Here is a 25230-nt window from a genome sequence, read left to right as displayed (position 1 = left end):
GAGGACCAGGGACCCCCCAGAAGTGCGTGGCCGAGCCTGCCTTCCTGAAGGTGAATCAGTCTGTCCAATTGCCTTCCCCCCCACCCCGCACTCCCCCCTCGCCTCCCCAGGAGCAGAGGGCGGGCGGGAGAGAGGGAGGGAGGGAGGAGGGAGAGGGAGCGCGGACGCGCGCGGCTGTGCCAGGCAGAGCCGACGGGCAGGCGAGAGGACAAGTCTGGGGCCGGCGCTCGGCGCTGCGGCCGCGGGGATGGAAGGCGGGCGGTGATCGCGGCCGGCGGCCTGCACTGGGAGCGCGGGCGCAGCGCCTCGGGCGGGGACCGGCGGGGCCGACTGCGGGGCGGGCGGGCTGCGTGCGTGCCGCCGAGGGCTGCGGGGCTGGGCGCGGACCCGCCACACTCCCTTCCCCACCCCTGTGAACACACCTTTGGATTACTTTGACGCTGAGAGAGAGAGAGAGAGAGAGAGAGAGCGAGAGAGAGCGAGAGCGAGACCCGCCTCGCGCCAGGCCACTTGCTGTCCGGGGTGCGGGGTATTTCCAGGTTGGGAGACTGCGGGACCCTCCGTGCCATCGCCCCCCCCCCCCGCGCGCACACGCACGCACACACACACCCGCTCCGAAGGCACACGCACGCCCTCCACCAGCTCGCCCCACCAGACGTGGCTTCCCTATGCCCCTGGATGCTGACGGCGGATTGGCATCTCGGAAGCGATGCGAGAGCGGTGAGGCTGGCGCCGGCCCGAGGGAGCTGCAGGGACATCGCTAGGTGTTGCCGCCACCGGGGAGCCGGGCTGCAGGTAGGTGCGAGTCCCGCTGGCCACCCCCCACTCCACGCCTGGACCCAGAGCTCCATCCCCGGTCCGCTCCGGGGGTCCCGGTGCCAACCCGAACCCCTGCGCTGGGCACTCGGACCGTCCTGGGCTTTCCCTTGGGTCCGGGACAACTTGGGCGTGGGGAGAAGGGGAGGGGGAGAGAGGAGGGAGGCTCGCCCCGAGAGGCGAGAGGCGAGGGCCAGGGGCTAGCCTGGCCGCGGGGTCTGGTCTCTCCTAGGCAGCTGGCAAGGGCCAAGGAGTGGGCACAGGGTGGCGAGGAGAGGGGGTAGGCGCCTTCCCCTTCTCAGCCCCATTTCTCCTCCCGTGGCCGAGCGGCCGGCCGGGCTGAGCACGGAACAGGGGATCGCGTTCCATCCGTCGCTCATCCCGGCCCGTAACCATTTTGGAGTCCTAATGTGGAGTTGAGGGGTGTGTGTGTTGGGGGGGGGGTGGTGTGGGGTCGGGCTCAAGAGGGCATTCATGATCAATGGATTGTGTCAGCTCGCCTTTCTGACAGCCCCTACTTTCCCGTCCACTTCTGATTAGTTCATTCTGGGGTCTGCCTGCGGTGGGGTGGGCGTTTCAGGGAGGCGATGGCGATTTCCACCTTTAACGATTGTCAGGAAGAACCACGCGCCTAAGTTCCTGAATCTCGCCTATCTGAAGATACTTTATTCCGAGCAGATACTTTATTCCAGAATGAACGCTAGCTTTTGCAGAGGCTACGACGAGAGAGCATCAGCGAAGGACTTTTTTTTTTTTTTTTTTTAAGTAGTGTGCAGAAAAAGGCACCGCTTTCCGCTCAGAGTAAATGCCTTTCCATTTCTTCCTAGATTTGTAGCTCCAGAATCTTGCCCATAGTACACGGTTGTTCCCGCCCAGTTGCTTTGTGGTTCCTTCCCCCTTCTAAAACGCGGGGTGTCTACCAGGAGCGATTTTTCTTGAGGCTTCTGTTATTTACTGATCAGCCAGGAACATGGGATTGCCAGAAGCTGCTTCAGCCAGGGAAAGTTTGAGAGCCATTGCCCTATTTCTCTTAGAACTGCAGGTGGAACTAGCTAGTCTCTACTTGAATAGGACAACCCCCGGCTCTCTCTAAGAACCCTTGGCTAGAGGCTGCTTTCCTATTCCCTATTTCCCGTGGAGCATTTGCAATCAAATGTATAGTTAGGGCAGCAGCTGGCCTCGGCTCATCTTGTGCTGGGTGAGTGTGCCTTGTGGCATGAGACAGAAAAGAAAACACCTTCATTTTGTGAGTGTGAAAGCTCTTGGATTTTACAAAACCATCTGTGTGTGTGTGTGTGTGTGTGTGTATAACCTTACCCTACTTCCAAACCTTTCCTTTACTCTGTGTACCCCGAAAACATTCAGGGTTGTGAGGGTCTTGCCCTGAGACAGGGTGAATTTCAAGGAGTATTGACAGATTGGTTCCTGTCATCCCTACTGGATTGTTCTAGACATCAACGTTCAGACTGTTGCCAATTAATACTCTAACACTATTCTATTAGGTGACATAAGTTAAGAAAAATGAGTAATTAAGAGTTCTACATAAAGTCATATGCTGAAATTAGTTGCAAAGGAGATGACAAATACTTTTAATGGTCAGCTTTAGGGTTATTTGTATTTACAGTGTTTACACAAGTATTCTTATACTGGTGAATCACTCACAGTTCCAAAATTGGCATCTTATATTTAAAAGGAAAGATCAGAAATGTTTGTCTCTTTCCTCTGTTTTGTTTTGGGTCTCATCCTAATTCAGTTGATTGGATCTTGACATTCTTGGAATCCTAATTTTTAAAGCCATCAGTAGCCCTTGAAGGGCCAACAAAACCACACCAAAGCCTCTTTTACTTGCATTTTCCTAATTTTCAATGAAAGCAAGTGGGTTGTATTATTTGTAGATATAAGACTTTGAGAACAATATCACTGCTCATTGGGCACTTAAGCAAAAGGAGTCTTTTCAAGAGGGAAAAACTGTTTTAGACTGTTTTTCTTCAAAGCAGATGTTTTTAGAGATTAACATTTGATTATTTCTTGCCTTTAAAACCATTTAGTTTTTTAGGATTCTGGGTCTCATATTTATATATAGTGCTATGATACGTGCTTCTTAAGAGAGAGTCAAATCCCTTAACATGAGAATAAATACCTATCTAAGGCTCCAAGTTAAGCTAGAGGGGAAAGCTAAGGTTTCTGAGTGTGTGTGGTTTTGAATTGGAAAAGTATTAGCTACTTAACAATGACAGATGGGAGAATAAAGATTCCTTGAACTGCTCATAGATCTGTGTCAAATGCATATGTATTGCTTAGAGATTGCATTACAATGTTTACTAACCACCAAGTTACAAAATATGATGACATGGCTCTAAAGAGATCTGTTTTTAGACATGGCCATTTTCCCCTTTTAAAAATTTATATGATGATGAAACTTAAGGGTTGATAGAAAAATTTTTAGAGAAATTGTTTTTTCCTATCAAAAGAATTTCATAGTGTTGAATCTAATATTTGCAATATAGCGTTTCGATGCTCATCTCCCAGTGTATTTTCCTATATTGAAATGTACAGGTTGATTTATCATGGATTACATTTTATGAGTTACCCTGTACAGGAAGGATAAGCAATATCTCTCTAGTATTTCCCAGGCATTTATTATCTTGGCCTCCAAAAAAAAAAGTGTATCAGATTGTTTCCAAGTTCAGCTGTTAACTGAAAACTGATGGGCATTTACTGATGGCTCTGTAATGCGTGTCCCATGATCCAAAGTGTCAGTACTCATCTCTACCGTATTTGAGGAGATGAAACAACCACAGTGCAAACAGTTCAGAGCCCCTGCTTTTAATTCTGCAGTATTTTATTAGGGATGCCTCATTAAGTCACATTATTCTGCAGCTGCTTCGTTCATGGAAACTTCAAGTAAAAAAAAAAAAAAAGGAACTTTACCATGCACTGCAGTTTTGTTTTCTTGGTGAAAACTCATAGGCTGAAGTAAAATATGCATTCAATATTAGTCCCCTTTGCTCTATGCCTGCCATTTTGGAACACAATTCATCAATCTGTTATTAGCAGACTTCCATCAAAACAAAGAGAAGAAAAGCATTAATATGGACTGCTGCTAAATTATGAAGGCCAAGTTAGCTGAACCAACCTCCTGTCTGGCCCATGCACTTGCACAGTATTTCATACGATATAACTTACTTTGGAGTCATTGATTTGGTAATGCTATGTAATATGATGAATTGCTGTCTTACTTGAAAATTCTTTGGTTAATCAGATTGTGAGCTGTGTGGAGCATATTGAACTATTAACTATTTCATTAGAAAGGGAGTCATTTTACAGTGACTCACCATGACTCTGTTTAGAAAACAGTTTCACTAGAGATTTGGAGCACATTCTGAAATGGGTGACAGATAGGCCTAAAAAACTGAAACTTGCCAGTTAATTTCATTGTTTTAGTTATCATTGGCCCCGGACTTCTCGGGTATTTTTCCAAAGGGCTGATTCTATTCATTCAATGTAGTGATTCACTTGCCTCTATCAATAAACTAATAAAACTAATAACTGTCTTCTTATAGAAGTTTTAAGCAGAATGATTAGGCTCACTAGAATGAAGAAAGCAGAATTTAAATACATTTCTCTGAAATATCTACATAATCCCTATATCTATACCTGTTTATGGCCCCACACAAATGTTTTTAATGGGACCCATGTAAAGTACTGATTTTGTCTTAAAGATAGCAAGTAAAGCTTTAGAAAGACTATATTTTTAGGGAATAAATTTTGCACTATTTTACATGATTTGACCTACATCATGACTGCATCCGGTTTAACAAGGTCGTTTATAATTGAGTTTTACTCTTTGAGGCACTGTTTCAGACATTGCAATTTTTTCCTTCAGTTTTCTTTCTGAGATACTTTCATTGGTTAGGCTACAAATGCAAAAAAGAATGAATGTATGAATTTTGCTCTGTTTGTAGGGACATTTTGGGATGTGTTCCTTGACAGTACAAGTGGGAGTTATAGCACACTTAAAATACTGAATATATTTATATATTGCCTTACACCATCAAAACACAAGCCACACATGACCTTGGAGCTTACTATTGTGATTTTCAAATATTGTCTACAAAATTTGCTATTTATGCTAGGTTTCCAAAACCCACCTAGTTCCAATGTGCATATACATACATACATACATACATACATACATACATACATACATACACACACACACACACACACACACACACACATATATATATATATATATATACATACATACATATGCATATATGCTGGATTTTTTTTCAGGAGCTGTAATGATAGGCTAGTGGCTGAAATCTTTAAATCTGGCCTAGTTAGACAACTGATTTGTATTGTCATTGGAAATGATAAGACTTCTTATGGAGGGCAGGGATGGTAGAGGAAAAACAAAGGAGGGGACAAGAATGCTTATAAGAAATGTACTCATTACCTTACTTATGTAATTTGTAACCCCTCTTCTGTACAGTATTCTCACAATAAAACACTTATTAAAAATGAATATATGAGCTATGAGAAGACTATTCCATTTGGTTCACAATGGTTCATATGTGGTTCGGGGTATAACTAAGGAGTCAGAACATATTTGCTAATTCATTGTTATTCACTTCCTCCAGTCTCCCAAATTACTCCACAGTGGCTATAATTGCTTTATGATTTCCCCTGAATGGCCAGTTAGCAAAGGTACATTTCCTTTTCCTCTAGCAATCACAAAAACAGTCATTCACTTAAATTTATATTTATATTGTTTCTTTTGTGCAGTAGACTTTGGAAACTTCTTACAATGAGATTCAATAATGTGATAATGTTGTATTGTAGCAACTACAATGACAGGTGGGATTTAATACTTGGACGAAATGTACACAACAAGCCAAATAAGTCTCCTTTGTGTTCCAATCTCCTTAGGCTATGTCAACCTAACTCCCTGAAGTCCAGAGAGTTCAAAGTAGCTTTTGATGAAGGCCAGGTTTGTTTTTACTAAATATTTTTATATTTCCCTGTGTTTGTTTCTGCTATGAACTAGTCACTGTGTAATTGCATACATGTGAATGGGCCACTGTGTTGCCCTTTAAAGGTCATGCAAAGACTCTAAACCTTCCAATTTGCAGTGTTAATTGTCTATGGCCTCCTATAGCTACCTATGGAGCTTTCTATTGAGCTTAATAATACAGAACACTTTGCCTTTCTTATGTGAATTAGGTAGCTCTCTATAAACAAGTCTATGAAAATATCCTTAGTAGATACTCGACAGAAGAGTTTTGGAAAGGATTTTACTTGGAATTTAAGTTTCCAATCAGAATGGTGTGGGCCATGAGGAGACAAGACATTCTTTCTGAAGCAAAAGATAACCTATAATTTGACATTATTACCTATATATACAAATTCAGCTTTTAAGAAACTTGAGCTCTCTCTCTCTCTCTCTCTCTCTCTCTCTCTCTCTCTCTCTCTCTCTTTTAACCACGTCCTTCTTAGAGATCCTAGTAAGAATGCATCTGAATATTCAAGATAGTAAATATGTAGCAGACATAATACCAGTAATCTAGATGTGGTTTTGTTTGTAGTTTTCTTTGGGAAGTTGAATTGAATGAAATAGCTTTAACTTTAGATTTTCTCTTTTATGTTGTACAAGAAGATAGAAAATAGATGGTCTACATTTCAGAGCAGTGATCCCAAAGCCAATAGGAGAGACATAGGGCACGGAGATCTCATACTTCATAAAACACAGGCACTGTTTGGGGAAGCTTTCAGTTCAAGGAAAACATTTAACCTAAGCATTTTTTTCCCAGTGTTATTTCTTGAAATGTTACACGATAGTAATTTCCTGATAAAATAACTATAATTATTAGAACCCCATTTCATTTTTATTTTACTTACTTGTGTATTCATATATTCTAAAATTATCTAATAGTTGTACAAAGGGGTTTCAATTCCACATCTCAGTTTATCAACACAATGCACAAACCCTTTTAGATTAGAGTGCTAGTTAAAGTGTTACAAAATATACGTCTAAAATATATGGGTTGAAATTTAGACTTGGTTATTTGAGCATATATTTTACCCATGACATTAGTGAATGGTCAAATTTCATAGCTTTCTAGTTTGGTTAGCATATAAGCTTTGAAAAGGACTGTTACAAAAAAAAAACAACAGTGTGAAGTAGGGACAGGAACTCTGGAGACTGTTTATGGAGCTCTCAATAAATAGCTAAGGAACCACAAGCCAGTCACTCTATTCTGGGGGCCTCAATTTCTCAGCAACAGAGTTCTTCACTAGGGTTTCTGAGACAACTGAGAATGTGATTTTTTTTCCATGTGTCCAGACATACTATCATCATATTGAGGTACAGTGATGTTGTATGCTTTAAGGAGCATATCTTTTAGTTTCCTAAAGCCAGTGAAGATCTAGCAAATGGTTCCAGGGATACCTTGAAAGACCCTGTAAAATTTTCATTGACTAAATAATCTGTTATCATTCTCTGACTTTAAAAGATAGAATGATAATGATGATGGTGGTGGTGGTAGTGGTGATGATGATAGAAATGACTAAGGAACAGAGACTATAAAACTGAATCAGACTAAACTTTGTACTTCAGTTTAATGATGCTGCTTGGTTTGCACAGTGTTGTTTCCTTGCAAAACTAGTTGGAATAGGCCATGGGCCTCAGGTTTGTTAGGGTTACTATACTTGCTCATTTTCATAGTCACCGAAATGAAATAGTTTGACTTGGTCAGTCTCAGTATGACCACACAAGAAAACAGCTAATTTTTATATATTTTTATGACCACGGAATGCATTCATTCAGAATCTGTGTATGGATTTTTAAAATTTTATAATCCTTAGAAGACTTTACTTATCCAAAAAGTATTTACTTGGCGTTGTTGGTTTTGCTACTGTAAAAATACCGTAGAGTAGAGGGCTTATACACAAACACTTTATTTTTGTTTTTGTTGTGGGTTCTGGGGCTGAACTCAAGCTTGGGCTCTTCCTTTGAGCTTATTTTGCTTAAGGCTAACACTCTACAACTTGAGCCACAGCTGCAGTACTGTTTTTTTGTTTTTTTTTTGGTGGTAAACTGGAGATAGTTTCATGAACTTTACTTCCCAAGCTGGCTTTGAATTGCAATCTTCATATGAATTTCAATCTTCATATCCCAGCCTCAGGAGTAGCTAGGATTACAAGAATGAGCGACTGGTATGGGGTTGTACACAGACACTTGGAATTCCAAGATCCTATCCTTTCCTATTTTCCTCTTTCTCTTCCTCCCTCCCCTCCCTCCCTCCCTCTCTCCCTTCCTCCCCCCCTCCCGTCCTCTCTCCCTCCCTCCCTCCCTTCCTTCCTTCCTTCTTTCCTTCCTCCTTCCTTCCTTCCTTCCTTCCTTCCTTCCTTCCTTCCTTCCTTCCTTCCTTCCTTCCTTCCTTCCTTCCTTTTTATTTGGCAGTATTAGTGTTTGAATTCAGATACCTGTGCTTGCCAGGTAGGCTTTCTACCCATTTGAGCCATACCCCAAGCCCTTTTTACTTTTGTTAGGTTTTGAATAGGATCTTATGTTTATGCTTGGGCCTACCTGGACCATGATCCTATTGATATTTCTCACATAGCTGGGATGACAGGCATGTACAACTGTGGCCAGTTTTTTTTTATTGGTTGTGATGTAGTCATGTGAATTTTTTGCCTGGGCTGGCCTGGAACAAGTCTTTCTCTCTCACTCTCCATATATACATACATATATATATTATACACACATACACTTATACAAACCATACATACATATATATGTATGTGTATGTGTGTGTGTGTGTGTGTGTGTGTGTGTGTGTGTGTGTGTGTGTGTGTGTGTGTAATGAGTTCATATCAGAGACACAATGGAACCTAGGATCTCTTTAAGGAAGTGCAGATTCAAACGTTTCCAGAAGTTGGGCTACGAATGTGAGTAAGTGAAGCAGACAGAGTGTAGATGATGAATGGCCACTGACAAGCTAGGCAATAGCATTGGAGAGATCACAGGGAGTGGTGGAGATTCTGGCCAACATCTAATTGAGACAGCTGAGCCTTGGCGCTTGACATGTTGTCATGATTTGGAATGTGGGCCTAGTGTTGACAGATTCTCTGATTTGTAGGACCCAACTTAAATGTGTAGAAGTTCCAAATTTTCAAATGAGGGCAATGAATTTAAATTTAAAATCCTCTGCAGGTCAATGTATCTGTGGGCCATATCGAGGGTAAGACCGTAAGTGTGTCACTGATGAGAGAGGGGTATATATAGTGAGCTAGGCACTGAGATATGTCTGCTGGCCCTTTGTCATCTCGAGCCATAATCCTGCGACCTTGCTTATATCTGGAGCTGAGTAGTTTGGCCTGATGGATTCAGTTGTAAGTCAGAGAGAAAGATGAATGGCGCAATCTGACCACCGTATTTGATTTCATTTCTTCTGATGACTCGTATGTATTGGATGCTGAGCTCACTTTGAAACTGTGGTACCCTCGAAGTGTTAAGAGATGTCCTAGGAAAGCAGAAGTTGAAATTCATGCCAAATATCTGGAATGGGCTCTGTAGTTTCCTAATGCCCTCTTGTGTGGAGCTGTGCCTTTCAAACTTTTATGAGTATGCACAAAACTTTTATGAGTATGCACAGATCACTTGGCAGATCTTGCTGAAATGCAGGTTTTGGAATTGGGCCTGAGATTCTGCATTCTGAACTTCCAAGGCAAAGCCAATACTATTGTTTAATGGTGGAAATTTTAAGTCATGAAGCTTTAGATAGCGTTTTATCGCTACTATTTCACACATCCAGACAAGCAGGAGGGCTTCAACTTTTACCTCTTCCATAGACTGCTGCCTCCCCCCAACCCTTTACCCTCCTTCCCCTTCCCGCATAGTAAGCAGGCTTAGATGTTTTTCTGAAAAGTTTTCAAAACTGAGTACAGAATTTGTAGATTCCTGTTTATTTTCTAGATTTCTATTTAGAGAATGTATTTTCTCCCAAACTTAAACGATCTTGTCCTTCACATAGCAATTCGAGTTTGGTTTACTTTTCCCCAGTAAGTTTACTTATCTGGTTTACTTTTCCCCAGTAAGTTTACTTATTTCATATCTAACGTATTATATTGTCAAGAGACATGTTCTAGCATACAAAATACTTTCAGCCCCAGATTTTGTTTTTTATTTTTTGGAATTTCAAGAGCTGTTAACTTTTAAAGCTTAGATGTCAAAGTTTTGGTTACAATGATCAGATTTTGTTCTACTTGAGTAGCATCCTGGGTAGACGGGAGGATAAACTTGGAAAAGGTGAAATGTGCCCTTGTGGGCTTATTGGACTTGCAACCTGAAGTGAATTTCTTAAACAGTTTTTATTTTGACTTGTTAATCTTAAGGAACTTCTCAAAGTGGTTTCTTTTGGATGAGAAGCATAATACTTTATGATTTAGGGAGTTTGAAGTTTTTATCTTCCTACACTAGTAGCATTTTGTTCCCTAAATCAGTTTTGTTAATGTCAGCAAGTTTTATGGCTTAAGATGGGGGACTGTGGTGAGAGATGGTTGTCATGTCACAAGCTAGTTCACTAAGGAGAATATTTTATTATCTGTTGTCTCAACAGGATGGAAATTTCTCCCATCCAAGTACTAACCAGGCCCGACCCTGCTTAGCTTCCAAGATCAGACGAGATCGGGCGCATTCAGGGTGGTATGGCCGTAGACCAAGATGGAAATTTCTATGTTTACCATGGTGATATAGTAATTATAAACACAGATTAGATTTGGACATGTCAGCCTGAGGGAGTGAAGCAGTTTCTTTTGTCTTAAGTTAGGTGATTAATATAGCTTGTGATATTCACATCATTAAATTTGATTCCGCTTTTCTCTAACAAGAGGTTAGAAGTTTCTAATATCTAGAATAGTCCTGCTTATAGCTCAGTAATGAGGTGAATTAATTTGTTGAATCTATTGGACGATAAGCTCTATGAGGAATAAAACCTATGTTTTATTTCTGTTGATTCTTATAACTTAGCATAGTGTCAGGCACTTAGGAAAGTTATGGGAAAAGCGATCAATTGCTACTTATTGATAGTGTGTATTTTTGTATGTTTATTCAAAGTGTGAGGAAGTACACAGTGAAGAAATTTCATTTATTCTAATTGTGTGTGTGATGCATTTATAATGACTATGCTTTCCATCACTAAGCTAAATTTAAAAATGTATACATTGTAGGCAAAAGGTCAAAGAGGAAGACAAATAATCATGCTGGCTAAAGTTCCCATTCTTTCCATAATTTATTGTAACCTGGGGACTTAGAGATTACATATGTTGTGATTTCTGCTCTTGTATAAATTAAATAACATTTGTCAATGTCAAATTTAAGTGTTGTTAATCACATATGGAATGTATTTTGATTGCTCTTGTCAGTAACTTGACTCATCATTCATTAGGGAATTTAAATCCATTTATTCTTATCTACATAATTAGCATTTTCATAATCTATCATGTGCCAGATTTTCTTTAAATAGAAAAAACAAAACTTCAGTAACACTGTTGATGGTGATACCATTGTTCTTGGCTTCAATGATATTGAAAATTTGTGCTAGCATAATTCCAGATGCCAGTTAGTACAGACAGTATTCATGCAAATGTTTATTGATTTAATCCTTCTGGGTTAAATAAAGCTTCTAAATATTACCATAGAAGATTTCACAAGATTCACACTATTTAACTATATTTGATTATTGAGAAAACTTGTGTGCTAATTCATTAACACACAGAAGTTAATTGATTTCACTATAAAAGAATTTAGCTGAAGATTGTTGCTTCGTGCTAAAGGTTTACATTAGAACTAGTATTAGCATTCTTACATGATTTAAAACTCCTTAATATGATGTATTTACTCTGGAGTATAATGCATATTTTTGCGATTAAAATGGAATTAACCCATTTTTACTATATTGTTTAAAACCGTTTAGACCTGTATAACTAAAATCTGAGATTATTGAGTAAAAGCTACCAAAGAAGTTATTGGAAAACATGTACCAACTCTTCTTTCTAATACTTCCATTATGAGATTAATGAAAAATTTAGAAAGATTTTCAAAATCAGTAAGTAGCAGTAAAAATCAAGCTTACTGTACGTTAGTGATTTTTATCTTGGAGCAGAGTCTGAGTTGTGCCCACAGGAGGTTGAAGAAGTGATAGTTTTCCTTGCCTATTATCTTTTCCTTGCACTTCATTACATCTGGTGTTTAAGTGGACTTCAGGGTTCGTGGCTAATATTTCACTTTATGTTTTGTGAAATCTGCTTCAGGTTCTCAGGGCAGATGGGGTGGCAGACTGGAGTGAACAGAGAGTAAAAAAGCAGACTGAATAACTGGCAACTAGGGATGGACAGGGTGGCAAGGGTTAGCATCTGTAGGATATGATATGATGAGGGAGAAATATGAGGGAGAGAGCCAGATGGAGGGAAAGACAGAGGGAAAAAATAGAGGTCAGAGGGAAAACTTGTTCTAGTTAGCATTTTTTGTTATAAAAGAAAAGAAAAAAAATTGACCTTCAAGGAGGTAAGAAGTTAGACAAAAAATAATTCACTGGAAACAGAGGTAAAATGGCAACTGACGTAAGACTAGAGAGGAGAGAAGCACACATAGGGCCTGACCAAAATTCCCTTTTGATCTAGAAAACATTAGGTAAAATAATTTTTTTTTATTGTGAAAATACTGTACAGAGGGGTTACAATTACATGGGCAAGATAATGAGTACATTTCTTATCAAGCATTGTAGCCTCCTCCTTTGTTTACCCTTCCCATCCCTTCCCATCCTCCCTCCCCCCCAACCCAATCCTCCCCCACCCCCAAGTTGTAAAGTTCGTTTTTGACATGACAACTTGTACTTCTCATTGTTGTAACAGGTCCACCTGTATCCTTATTTAAACGACTTGTTTTTCCCCTTCCCCTCCACAAATTATACCGACATCAAATACAGTGAAAGCAGGGGTTATACTGTGGGGGAGGGACATACAAAGCAACAAAGAGATAATCTTATAGTTGTGTTAGAAACAAATGCATGAAAGAAAAAAACATTTAAAATACATATCTTAGAGTTCATTTTCCTAACATTACCTTATCTGACCTTTTCTGCTTGTCTCAGACATATACTAGATATTGCAAATAAGGGAAATCATGGGACCTATGTTTCTTTGGGCTTGGCTTACTTCACTTAATATAATTTTTTCCAAGTCTTTCCATTTCCTAACAAATGGGGCAATGTCATTCTTTCTGATGGAGGCATTGAATTCCATTGTGTATATATACCACATTTTCTTGATCCATTCATCTACTGAAGGGCATCTGGGTTGGTTCCATATCTTAGCTATGGTAAATAATGCTGCAATAAACATAGTTGTGCTGGTAGCTTTAGTGTGGTCTTGTTAGTAAACATTTGGGTAAATGCCCAAAAGTGGGATTGCTGGGTCATAGGGGAGCTCTATGTGGAGTCTTTTGAGGAACCTCCATACTACTTTCCAAAGTGGTTGAACAAGTTTACACTCCCACCAACAATGAAGTAAGGTTCCCTTCTGTCCACATCCCCTCCAGCATCTGTTGTTATTAGAGTTCTTGATTATAGCCATTCTAACTGGGGTGAGGTGGTATCTCAATGTTGTTTTGATTTGCATTTCTTTTATGGCTAGGGAGGTTGAGCATTTCTTTATGTGTCTATTGGCCATCCTTCTTTCTTCTTCAGAGAAGTTTCTCTTTAAGTCATTAGCCCACTTATTTATTGGGCAGTTTCTTTGAGGATTTGTTGTTGGAGGATTTAATTTTTTGAGTTCCAAGTATATTTTAGATATGAGACCCTTGTCTGTTGTATGGTTAGTGAAGATGTTCTCTCAATCCGTGGGCTTTCTATTGATCTTGCTAGCTATGTCCTTTGCCATGCAGAAGTTCTGCAACTTCATGCAATCCCATTTTTTTTAAAATTTTATTTTATTTTATTTGTGAACATACTGTACAGAGGAGTTACAATTACATGGGCAGGATAATGCGTACATTTCTTACCAAGCATTGCAGCCTACTCCTTTGTTTACCCTTCACATCCCTTCCCAGCCTCCCCCCTCCCCCATCCCAATCCTTCTCCTTCCTACCCCTCCACCCGCGGCCCCCCCCCCCCCCCCCCCGCACCGACATTGTAAAGCTTGTTTTGGACATGACAACTTGTACTTCTCATTGTTGCAACAGGTCCACCTGTATCCTTAAACAACTGGTTTTTCCCCATCTCCTCCACAAGTTATACTGACATCAAATATAGTGAAAGCAGGGGTTATACTGTGGGGGAGGGACATACAAAGCAACAAAGAGATAATCTTATAAATGCGTTAGAAACACATGTGTGAAAGAAAAAAACATTAAAATACACATCTAAGGGTTCATTTTCCTGACATCACATTATCTGACCTTTTCTGCTTGACTCATACATATACTAGATATTACAAATAAGGGAAACCATGGGACCTATGTTTCTTTGGGCCTGGCTTACTTCACTTAATATAATTTTTTCCAAGTCTTTCCATTTCCTAACAAATGGGGCAATGTCATTCTTTCTGATGGAGGCATAGAATTCCATTGTGTATCTATACCACATTTTCTTGATCCATTCATCTACTGAGGGGCATCTGGGTTGGTTCCATATCTTAGCTATGGTAAATAATGCTGCAATAAACATAGTTGTGCTGGTAGCTTTAGTGTGGTCTTGTTTGTAAACATTTGGGTAAATGCCCAAAAGTGGGATTGCTGGGTCATAGGGGAGTTCTATGTGAAGTCTTTTGAGGAACCTCCGTACTGCTTTCCAAAGTGGTTGAACAAGTTTACATTCCCACCAACAATGAAGTAAAGTTCCTTTCTGTCCACATCCCCTCCAGCATCTGTTGTTGTTAGAATTCTTGATTTTTGCCGTTCTAACTGGAGTGAGGTGATATCTCAATGTTGTTTTGATTTGCATTTCTTTTATGGCTAGGGATGTTGAACATTTCTTCATGTGTCTATTGGCCATCCTTCTTTCTTCTTCAGAGAAGTTTCTCTTTAAGTCTTTCGCCCACTTATTTATTGGGCAGTTATTTCTTTGAGGATTTGTTGTTGGGGGGTTTAATTTTTTGAGTTCCAAGCATATTTTAGACCCTTGTCCGTTGTATGGCTAGTAAAGATCTTCTCCCAATCCGTGGGTTTTCTATTGATCTTGCTAGCTATGTCATTTGCCCTGCAGAAGCTCTGCAACTTTATGCAATCCCATTTGTCCAACCTTTCTTTGAGTAAAATAAATTTTTATCAATGTCTTTTACTAAATTAAAAGTCAGAAATAATGGGTTGTACTCCTGACCAGATAATTGTCAGTCTTGATAGTTACCAAATATTTTCACCATCTATGTTCTCTCTGACAAACATGAGGATTGAATCCAAATGATTATGTAGATTTTCCAGTCTCTATAAATTAGTGATGACCTATTTATAAGATGATTTCTTTGTTGCTTTGTATGTCCCTCTTCCACAGTATAACTACTGTTTTCACTGTAGTATTTGTTGGTATACTTTGTGGAGGGGAAGGGAAAAAACAAATTGTTTAAATAGGGATACAAGTAGACCTATTGCAACAATGAGATGTACAAGACGTTATGTTTCACTGTAGTATTTGTTGGTATACTTTGTGGAGGGGAAGGGAAAAAACAAATTGTTTAAATAGGGATACAAGTAGTCCTATTGCAACAATGAGATGTACAAGACGTTATGTCGAAAAACGAACTTTACAACTTTGGAAGGGGAGGGGAAGTGCGGGGTGGTGGTGGGGAGATGGGAAGGGATAGGAAGGGGAAACAAAGGAGGAGGCAACAATGCTTGATAAGAAATGTACTCATTGTCTTGCCCATGTAGTTGTAACCCCTCTGTATGGTATTTTCACAATAAAAAAATAAATTAGTGAAGACCATATGATTTCATATTTCTAATCTGTCTACCTCCTTTATACATTGTGAAATTAGTTTTAAAATAAATTTAATTGACATTATTTTGCATGTTGATGGAGTACATTACAGTGTGTATGTTGTATAATGGTTGAGTCAGAGCAATTAACATATCTAGTATTGCTCACATATAATTTTGTGTGTGTGGAGAATATTGAAAATCATTTCAGTTATTTTGAAATGTACATTCTCCTATTTAGCTCCTACTGATCAATCCTTTATAAATTTTTTTGAGATCAATTGTTCCCTCTTCTTCCTTTAAGACTGATGGCACATACGCTATATCTTTTTTAAAAAGCATATTTTTATTATTTTTAGGTAGCTGTCCAAAGGAGTTGCCATTCAGCAAAGCAGTTTATGAATGTAATGCATCTTATGTCTCCCATTTAATCATTTTCCCCATCCCTCCTAACTACCTTCTTCCCTCAATTTTCTTAATTTTATAGGCTACACATTGAAGTTGATGTCTACATTCCATGCTATACGTGGTTTGAATCTCCATATTCATTCATGTTGTTGCAAATGACAGAACTCATCTGTAAAATAACGAGTAATAGTCCAGGGTATATTCATACCACATTCTAAAACTCAATTTATTCATGGATGCATGCTTTGGTTGAGTCTAGCTCTTGGCCACTATGAATGATGCTGCTGCAATCAGTGTGGGAGAACAGATGTCACCAACATAATTTTCTTTAGAGATGTACCCAGTAGGGGATTGCTGGGTCATAGAATAGTTCTAGTTTTAAGTTTTTGAGTAACTTCCATATTGTTTTACACAATGGCTGAAATAATTTGCATTCCCACCCATAGGAGTATATAAGATTTCTCTTTCTCCACATACTTGTCAACATCTAAAAAACAATTATAGCCATTCCAAATAGAGTAAAATGGTATCTCATTGGTTTTGACTTGCATTTCCCAGAAAATAAGTGATACTGAGCATTTATTTACATCTCTGTTGGCCATTTGTCTATCTTCTTTTCAAGAAATACCGATTCAGTTTTCCTGCCTTACTGTTAATCAGGTCAGGTTTTGTTTAAGGGAACGTTAGGTTTTTGAACTCAGGATCTCATGTTTACTAAGTTGAAACATTATGTTTGAATCATTTTGTCAGCCCCTTTTACCTTGATTATTTTCAGGGTAATAGCTTGCTTTATGCCTTAGCTGGCTTGAAATGCAGTCCTCCTACTTTGATCTTCCCTTTGTTGCTAGAATGTCAGCTGCATCTCACTTAACCTAGCCATTTGATTAGATGAAGTCTCACTATTTAAATCCTCAGTCTGCCTTCAAACTGCAATCCTTTAATCTCTGCCTCTGAAGTAGTTAGGAATGCAGCATTAAAGTCATTATGTCCTGTTAGACTGAATTTTTTTTTTTTTTTTTTTTTGCCGGTTGTGGGGCCTGAACTCTGGGCCTGGGTGCTGTCCCTCAGCTCTTCAGCTCAAGGCTAGCACTCTACCACTTGACCAGCTTTTTCTGCTTATGTGGTGCTGAGGAATCGAACCCAGGGCCTCATGCATGCAAGGCAAGCAGTCTACCACTGAGCCACCTTCCCAGCCCTAGACTGAAATTCTTGAGGTCAATGAATGTGACTTATTCTTCACTTTATACCAACCCCAAACTAACTTTTAATATATAATTTAGTAAATATTTTAATAATTGATGCTTAATTTTTCTACTGTACATTATTGCTTATTTTCCTTTCATTTCTCTGAGTAGCAATATATTTCCAGAAGCAGGAAGAATATATTTGCGGAGTACTGCATTATTTACAAAACACTTTTGTGCATGCACAATATCCTTTGTCTCTAACCCAGGAGTCTCATTTTCTTTTGTCAGCATCTCTGCAATATGACTGGCAAATTTGTGAATTTGCAAGTAGGGTGAAAAAAAAATCTCAGACCTATCATAGTTCTTGGTAGTATCTGTATCATATCAAAGAAAATCTGTATTTCTTTGCTATATTCATTTATGTTCATTTTAATGGCCACTAAAGTTATTATCTAAATATATAAACAATAGCGATACAAATATTGCTGTCGGGTTTTTAGAGACCTTCTTACCGTGGTCCCTCTCAAGGTTCATCCTCCTTTGGTAACCCATTTGGTAACAATGCACAGCACAGTTGCCATGGTGGAGGTTAGAATACGAAGCCAAGGAGACCAGCTAGAGAGTGATGGCAGTTATTCTGATGATAACCAACTAGAATTCTGATGATAACCAACTAGAAGAAAGGAGGAAAAGAAGGAGTAGGCAGGAAATAGAGCGATTTTGGAGACTGAATGTGTGGGGATGGGAGGAAAAAGAATCAAGAATGAATCCTGAGTTAGGTGACAGGCAGAGAGTCAGCTCTTTCTTAAATTTTATTTTATTGTAAAGATGAGAGTGAGATCTTCAAAGCAACTGTATTCCACCTTGATGAAGGTAATTGTATGAATTTAAAGCATTTTGAGTTTGAGTTTTTCCTCCTGGGGATAGCCAAGAAGAAATGTAAATGAGTAGTGTAAAGTCGATCTGGAGTTCAGGACAGAATTATGGTTTAGCAAGTCTGGAAGTCATCATTTACAATCATCAAAATGGATAAAATCTTCTAGAAAGCATTTAAAAATACCAAGAGAGCCTTGGGGAACAGTAGTGGGAATAAAAGAACCTTGGTTTGAAAAATCATCCAACCTGGTCTTAAAACCCACACTGTCCACTTTTGTGGCAATGAGCTGCTTCCTATAGAAGTGGATGGTAGCACAAAAAGAGAGTCATAGAGGACAGCAGAGGACAGCCAGAGAGGAGAGCGTGTGTGTGTGTGTGTGTGTGTGTGTGTGTGTGTGTGTGTGTGTGTGTGTGTGTGTGTGTGTGTGTGTGTGTGTGTGTGTGTGTGTGTGTGCCAACACTGGGACTTGAAGTCAGAATCTAGGTACTAGCCCTTATCTTTTTCACTCCACCACTTGAGACACAGCTCTACTTTTGGCTATTCATTGGAGATAAGAGTCTCACAGACTTTGAAGCAGGATTCTCAGCCTCTTGAGTGGATTACAGATATGACTGACCAGTGCTCAGCCCCTTGAATATCCTTAGGCATTGAGGACAGTTCATAGTTTTCATGTATAGCCACACTGAGAGAGAGTAAAGAATTTCCTGTGGTTTTTTTCTCACTATGAAAGCTATAAACAGTATTTTTCAAAAAAAATTGTTATTGTAAAGTTGATAAACAGAGAAGTTACAGTTACATGAATCAGGTAATAAGTAGTGAGTGCAATTATTTTTGAACCATCTCCCCCGTTCTGTAGATCTTTCCAGGGTTGTCCCTCCCATCCCTATCCACTAGATGTACAGTTCATTTTCCATATAGTGTCTAGTGAGTTACCACTGTTGTATTTGTTCACCCTTGTTCTACCTCTTTTGTGCTGTACCTAACCCCCCAAAATACAAACAAACTAACAAGACAGAAGGAAAACAAAACAAAAACAGCAACAATGGCAACTAAAAATGTCTCTTGTTTACTTTTCTTGGGGTGCATTTCATAGAATATTAATTTATATGATCACATGCACATAGCTATTGAGCCTTTGTCAACCATTCCTATACATATCCTCCTTTGGCCTCAGTATGTGAATATCTAGAGTCCTATATAATTTATCATGTGCCAGAGTGAGTGAATCTATCTATCTATCTATCTATCTATCTATCTATCTATCTATCTATCTATCTATCTATCTATCTATTGATTTCAGTGTATTTATTGTAGATTTATAGGCACATTCTAGTTACCACAAATGAGGGAAACCATGCAGCCTTGTTTCTTTGGCTTTGGTTTACTTCACTTAATATAATTTTTTCTAAGTCTTTCCATTTCCTTACAAATGGTATTATATTGTTCTTTCTGATGGATGAGTAGAATTCCATTGTCTATATATATATCACATTTTCTTAATCCATTCATTCATTGAGGGACAACTGGGTTGATTCTATATCTTGGCTATGAGGGACAACTGGGTTGATTCTATATCTTGGCTATGGTAAACAATGGTGCAATGAACATGATTGTACTGGTGGCTTTAGTGTGGCCTGGTTTGTGGTCTCTTGGATAAATGGCCAGGAGTAGATTGCTGGGTCATAGGGAAGCTCTATGTTTAGTCTTTTAAGGAACCTCCATACTGCTTTCCAAAGTGGTTGAATGCATTACATTCCAACAGTGTAATAGAGTTCCCTTTTGGCCATATCCCTGCCAGCATTTGTTATTGTTAGTTTTCCTAACACTCTACCACTTGAGCTACAGTGCCACTTTTGGTTTTCTGGTGATTAATTGGATATAAGAGTATCACGGACTTTCCTGCCTGGGCTGGCTTTGAACCATGATCCTCAGATCTCAGCCTCCTGAGTAGCTAGTATAACAGGCATGAGCCACTGGCACCTGGCTGTTAATGGCTATTCTAACTGGAGTGAGGTGGAATCTCAATTTTGTTTTGATTTGCATTTCTTTTATGGCCAGAGATGTTGAACACTTCTTTTTTTTAAAAATTAAATATCTATATTTATTCTTAAGATACTGTACAGAGGGATTACAGTTACATGAGCAAGATAATGAGTCCATTTCTTATTGAGCATTGTTATCCCCTCCTTTGTTTTGCCCCTACCATACCTTTCCTTTCCACCTCCCCAACTCCTCCCTCCTCCCACTTTCCCACCCACCCCTGAAGTTGTAAAGTTTGTTTTCAACATAGTGTCTTGTACAACTCTCATTGTGACAATGGGTCATCCTGTATCCTTATTTAAGCATTTGTTGCTTCCCTTCCCCTCCCCAAATTAGAAAAATGTATTTACAAGATGCAGGACACCAGAATCAAATACAGTGACAACAGGGGTTGTACCATGGGGGAAGAACATACAAAGAAACAAAAAAACCCCCACATAGTACATTATAAGTACATTAAAAAGAACAACAAGAAAGATAAAATCTCTTGTGTCTCTATCTTGGGGTTCATTTTACTTAGCATCAGATTATATGGTCATATGTGCATAGTTTTTGACTTCTTTTGCTTGTTCTAGACATCATTCTTTCTGATGAAGGCATAGAATTCCATTGTGTATGTACATACATACATACATACATACATACATACATACATACATACATACATACATATATATCACATTTTCTTGATCCATTCATCTCCCTAGGAGCATCTGGGTTGGTTCCATATCTTAGCTATGGTGAACTCATGCTGTGATAAACATAGTTGTTCTTCCTGTGTCTATTGACCATTCTTTTTTCTTCCTTTGAGAAGTCTGTAAGTCTTTAGTCCATTTATTGGTTGAGTTATTGAGTTTTTGAGAATTTCTTTTTTGGGGGTTTAATTTTTGAGTTCTAAGTATATTTTAAATATGAGACCCTTGTCTGATGCATAGCTAATAAAGATTTTCTCCCATTCTGTGGGCTTTCTATTTATCTTCTTAGCTATGTCCTTTGCCACACAGAACTCTTCAGTGCTTTAAAGCTGAGCAGTTGCTCTTAGCCAGGCACTGTGCTAAACTCTGTTTTCCCTGGTCACAGGGCTTGAACTCTGGGCCTGGGCACTGTCCCTGAGCTCTTCAGCTCAAGACTAGCACTCTACCACTTAATCCACAGCACCACGTCTGGCTTTTTCTGCTTATGTGGTGCTAAGGAATCGAAGCCAGGGCCTCATGCATGAAAGGCAAGCACTCTTACCACTGAGCCACCTTCTTAGCCCCTGCTAAACTCTTTATATGAATTACTTGTCTAGGTTTACATGGTAATTCTAGAGGAAAGTGCTTCTGCTATCTCTGTTTTATATAACTAAGTGATTTGAGCAAGGCCATACAATATATAAGAAGCAGAGTTGAATAATAAATTAGATACATTCTTCAGAACTGAGTTTTTAAACCATATAAACGTGCATGTCAATCATGATCTGAAAAGTGAGGTTTATTCTTATTAACAGAATGCTAGTTAGAGAAATTTCTTAGCCCAAGTTATTTACATTTGGAAATCCTATAAAGGACTTTTAAAAATATAAAGTGTAGAATTGTGCTGGGTGCTGATGGCTCATGCCTGTAATCCTAGATATGTAGGAGACTGAGATTTGAGGATTGTGGTTTGAAGTCAGCTCAAGCAGGAAGGTCTGTGAGACCCTTATCTCCAATTAAATACCAAAAAAATAAATAAATAAAAAGCTGGAAATGGAGCTGTGGCTCAAGGGGTAGAGTCTTAGCCTTGAGCAAAATAGCTCAGAGGCAGTGCCCAATCTATGAATTCAAGCCTAAGGAAAGGCACACACACACACACACACACACACACACACACACACACACACACACACACACACACACACACACACACACACACAGAGTTTAGAATTTGATTATTCATTAGAATAATACTGAAATAGCCAAAGCATTCTTTAAATAAGTTTCAGATTTCCTATAATAGCATTCTACACCCCCCATTTTATTTGATGAAAAGCTTTAAGCTCTTAAATAATGAGATAAAAAGAACTAACATTCAAGGAAATTTGAATAGCTGATGTTATATAATCAAACATTTATTCCTTTGAATTGAAAAAGAAAAGCCCAACTCATAAACAAATGTGAGTCAGTGTGCTTTTCCCCCCTGGAATTTAAATCCAAGTTGAAATGCTCTATCCTATTTATCTTACAGAAATGTCTCTTGGGCCCTTTGGTGTGGGCATCTTAAGAGTAGGCTGTGAACAGCCTACTCAGCAGCTCTAGTTGCAGAACTTGGTTGCGTTTATAGAACATCAATATAAGAATAATTAGATGCTAAATGCTTGGTGGCTATTGAATAACGAAGTTTTCTAATTTTCAGATTAATGACAGAGTCTCATGAAAACATTAATTATATTAGAATAATACAGGCAGCCCTTTTCTGAGCAAATCTTTTTAAAATTAATTTTATTTGTAACAAACGGCAGAGTAAAGCAGAAAATATATATGTAAATGGATTTTTCTAATAATATGATAATGCAGGCAGCAGATGTTGTATGTAATATGAGTAAGTAGGTTTGTATTCTTGAAGATTATGGATGTTTTTAATACATTGTCAACATTAAAGGAGGAGTAATGTTTTAGATTCTATATTGTGTTTTCTTTTTGACTGTCTTTGGGGCTAGATGTTGTAAAAGATGGGAACATATTGAATCTCTTTCCTTGCTTTTTAAAATGAGAGGTATTATTCAAGTTTCTCTGAAAAATTTTAGGATGTGTGTATCATATGTACTTTGTATGTTCAATTTACTTTCTTGGTCTGACTTGGAAATATTGCTTATAGAAACAAATAGAAGTTGGAGATAACTTGTATTAGTTATTAGTAAGTATCCTATACACTGTAGTCTACAATTATAAATCATAGCAGAAATTTCTAGCTAGAGTTAAGATGCACTTTGAGATTCAGAATCACAGCATACAACAGCATAATTTCATCTGAAAAGCTACTTTGATGAAGATGATAGGACAGTTTCATTTCAATTGCCTTGGAATATGGCAAATTGAAGTATAAATGGTGCTAATTAGGGATATACAATCACTTTAGAAAAAAAGAAACATGAGAAGTGTGAGGATATAATCAGCACAGTGAATAGACCTATCCCATATTATAAATTTTATTATATTTACATGTGATTTTTCACAATCTTTCACAAGATCAAGATTATATAAAATTCAAATCCCTATTTTATAATTGAGATTTTAAGGCACAGAAAAACACCCAGGCTATTAAAAGGTTACAGAAATACTGGTAGACTTGGTTCTGGAACCCTGGTCCCCCAGTTTCCCAATGGGGTGTTTTTACTACATAAAATCATTTTTTCATTGATTCAAAGTTCTGGAAAGGAGCTTAAGAGGACACCCAATGTATTCTGCTTTCTTACCCTGACTTAGAAGTTACATATACATTGATTCAATTTTAAAAAGCTACAAAGAAAGAATTGCTAAAATTTCCTTCAGTAACATTCTGTAGTTTATAACCTTGCTTCAATTAGTGAGTCCTTACTTCAGTCATTGCTTATAGATCTTCCGTGTTAGGCACTGTGATGTATACATTTATTAAGTGAAATGGAGAATGTCCTTACTCTCTTGGAGTTTGTATTCAAGTAGAGAAAAGAGTTGATAATAAGTTTTGTGTGTGTGCACACATGCATATGTATTTTAAAATTGGGTCAATGTTAAAAGTTACCTTCAAATATTTGGAAAACAAATAGTATTGCATCACTGAACAGATATTCAAAGAGAAAGACTTTCAATTCAAAATAAGAAAGTTGGATGTAGAGTGTTTTAGAGTATTTAGAGTATTAGAGTATTTAGAGTTTTCCAAAGATTAGTAGAAATAAAACACTGAAGTTTTAACATTGGGATTGTTTATGGAAGTACGACTGGACAGCTCCCAGGAGAGCATTATTTTAAGGGCATTTAAATGTTAGTTGGGCCCATTATAAAATTATCTTTATCTGAACTTTCTTATGGGCCAATTAAATAATTTATCCAGTGGATTTTATTTAGTTCTTGTTTTATTTGAACTGACATTTGATGAAGGAAGAAGGGAAAGAGGAAAGGAAGGGAGGGAAAATGAAGAGAGAGAAAAGCATATGATTTTCCATTGCCTACACCTATGATTTTGTTAAAGAAGAATATTAAGTTTGTCTAAAATGTTTTCAGTTTTTGAAGAATTACAAGCTCTACACTTTGTCTTTATTGACAATGAACAATGTTTCATGATCATTTGATTCAGTGGGTAATCTACAGGCAACACAGTTACACTCAGACTACTTCACTAATCCTTCAAGAATTTTTCAAAATATTAGACTGTGGGTTTTTAAAAAAATTTCTTAGTATTGCAGTATATATATATATATATATATATATATATATACACACACACACACACACACACACACACACACACACACACACACACACACACACATTCTTCCATGATGCTAGTATTATCTGTATGCAGTGTATCAAAGTGGAAAAAAAAAGCTGCCTTTTAAACATCCTGTAAAAATTTTCACTTGTTGGGGAATACATTTCCTCAATATCTCATACTATCTCAATAAGCAATAGAAATTTATTTCTATTTCTTCTCAGGTTATGGAAGCTGAGAAGTCCGAGATGAAGGTATGATAGATTTAATGCCTAGTATGGGCCTTACCCAGTATTTTCTCATCATTTTAAGCATAGATAGTGCATTCTATGGTGGAAAGAGCAAATAGTCCTTTCCAAAGTTCCCACTTCCTCAAGCTATCACCTTGTGAGCTAGGTCTCTGAAATGTAAGAGTTTGGGGGACATATTCAGATGCAGTTACCAAAGGGAATGTCATATGGCAGAAGTTTCTGGTTATTGTTTCAACTTTGTTCTAATCA

At 38.4% G+C, this 25230-nt stretch overlaps 1 protein-coding gene across 2 annotated transcripts in view; it reads left to right on the top strand.

Annotated features, from left to right (window-relative positions):
* Positions 1-201: 201 nt before the first annotated feature.
* Tafa2 (TAFA chemokine like family member 2) overlaps positions 202-25230 on the top strand; it is a 464602-nt gene continuing 439573 nt past the window's right edge. For both annotated transcript variants that reach the window (XR_011365012.1, XM_069987777.1), the window contains exon 1: positions 202-795. The gene's annotated coding sequence lies outside the window, so the exon portion shown is untranslated. The remainder of the gene's footprint in view (positions 796-25230) is intronic.

The sequence above is a fragment of the Dipodomys merriami genome, unplaced genomic scaffold (genome assembly GCF_024711535.1).
Source record: "Dipodomys merriami isolate MVZ:Mamm:240054 unplaced genomic scaffold, mDipMer1.0.p SCAF_10, whole genome shotgun sequence".
Lineage (NCBI taxonomy): Eukaryota > Metazoa > Chordata > Mammalia > Rodentia > Heteromyidae > Dipodomys > Dipodomys merriami.
The sequence above is the reverse complement of the archived record's forward strand: the minus strand, read 5'-3'. Positions and strand labels throughout refer to the sequence as shown.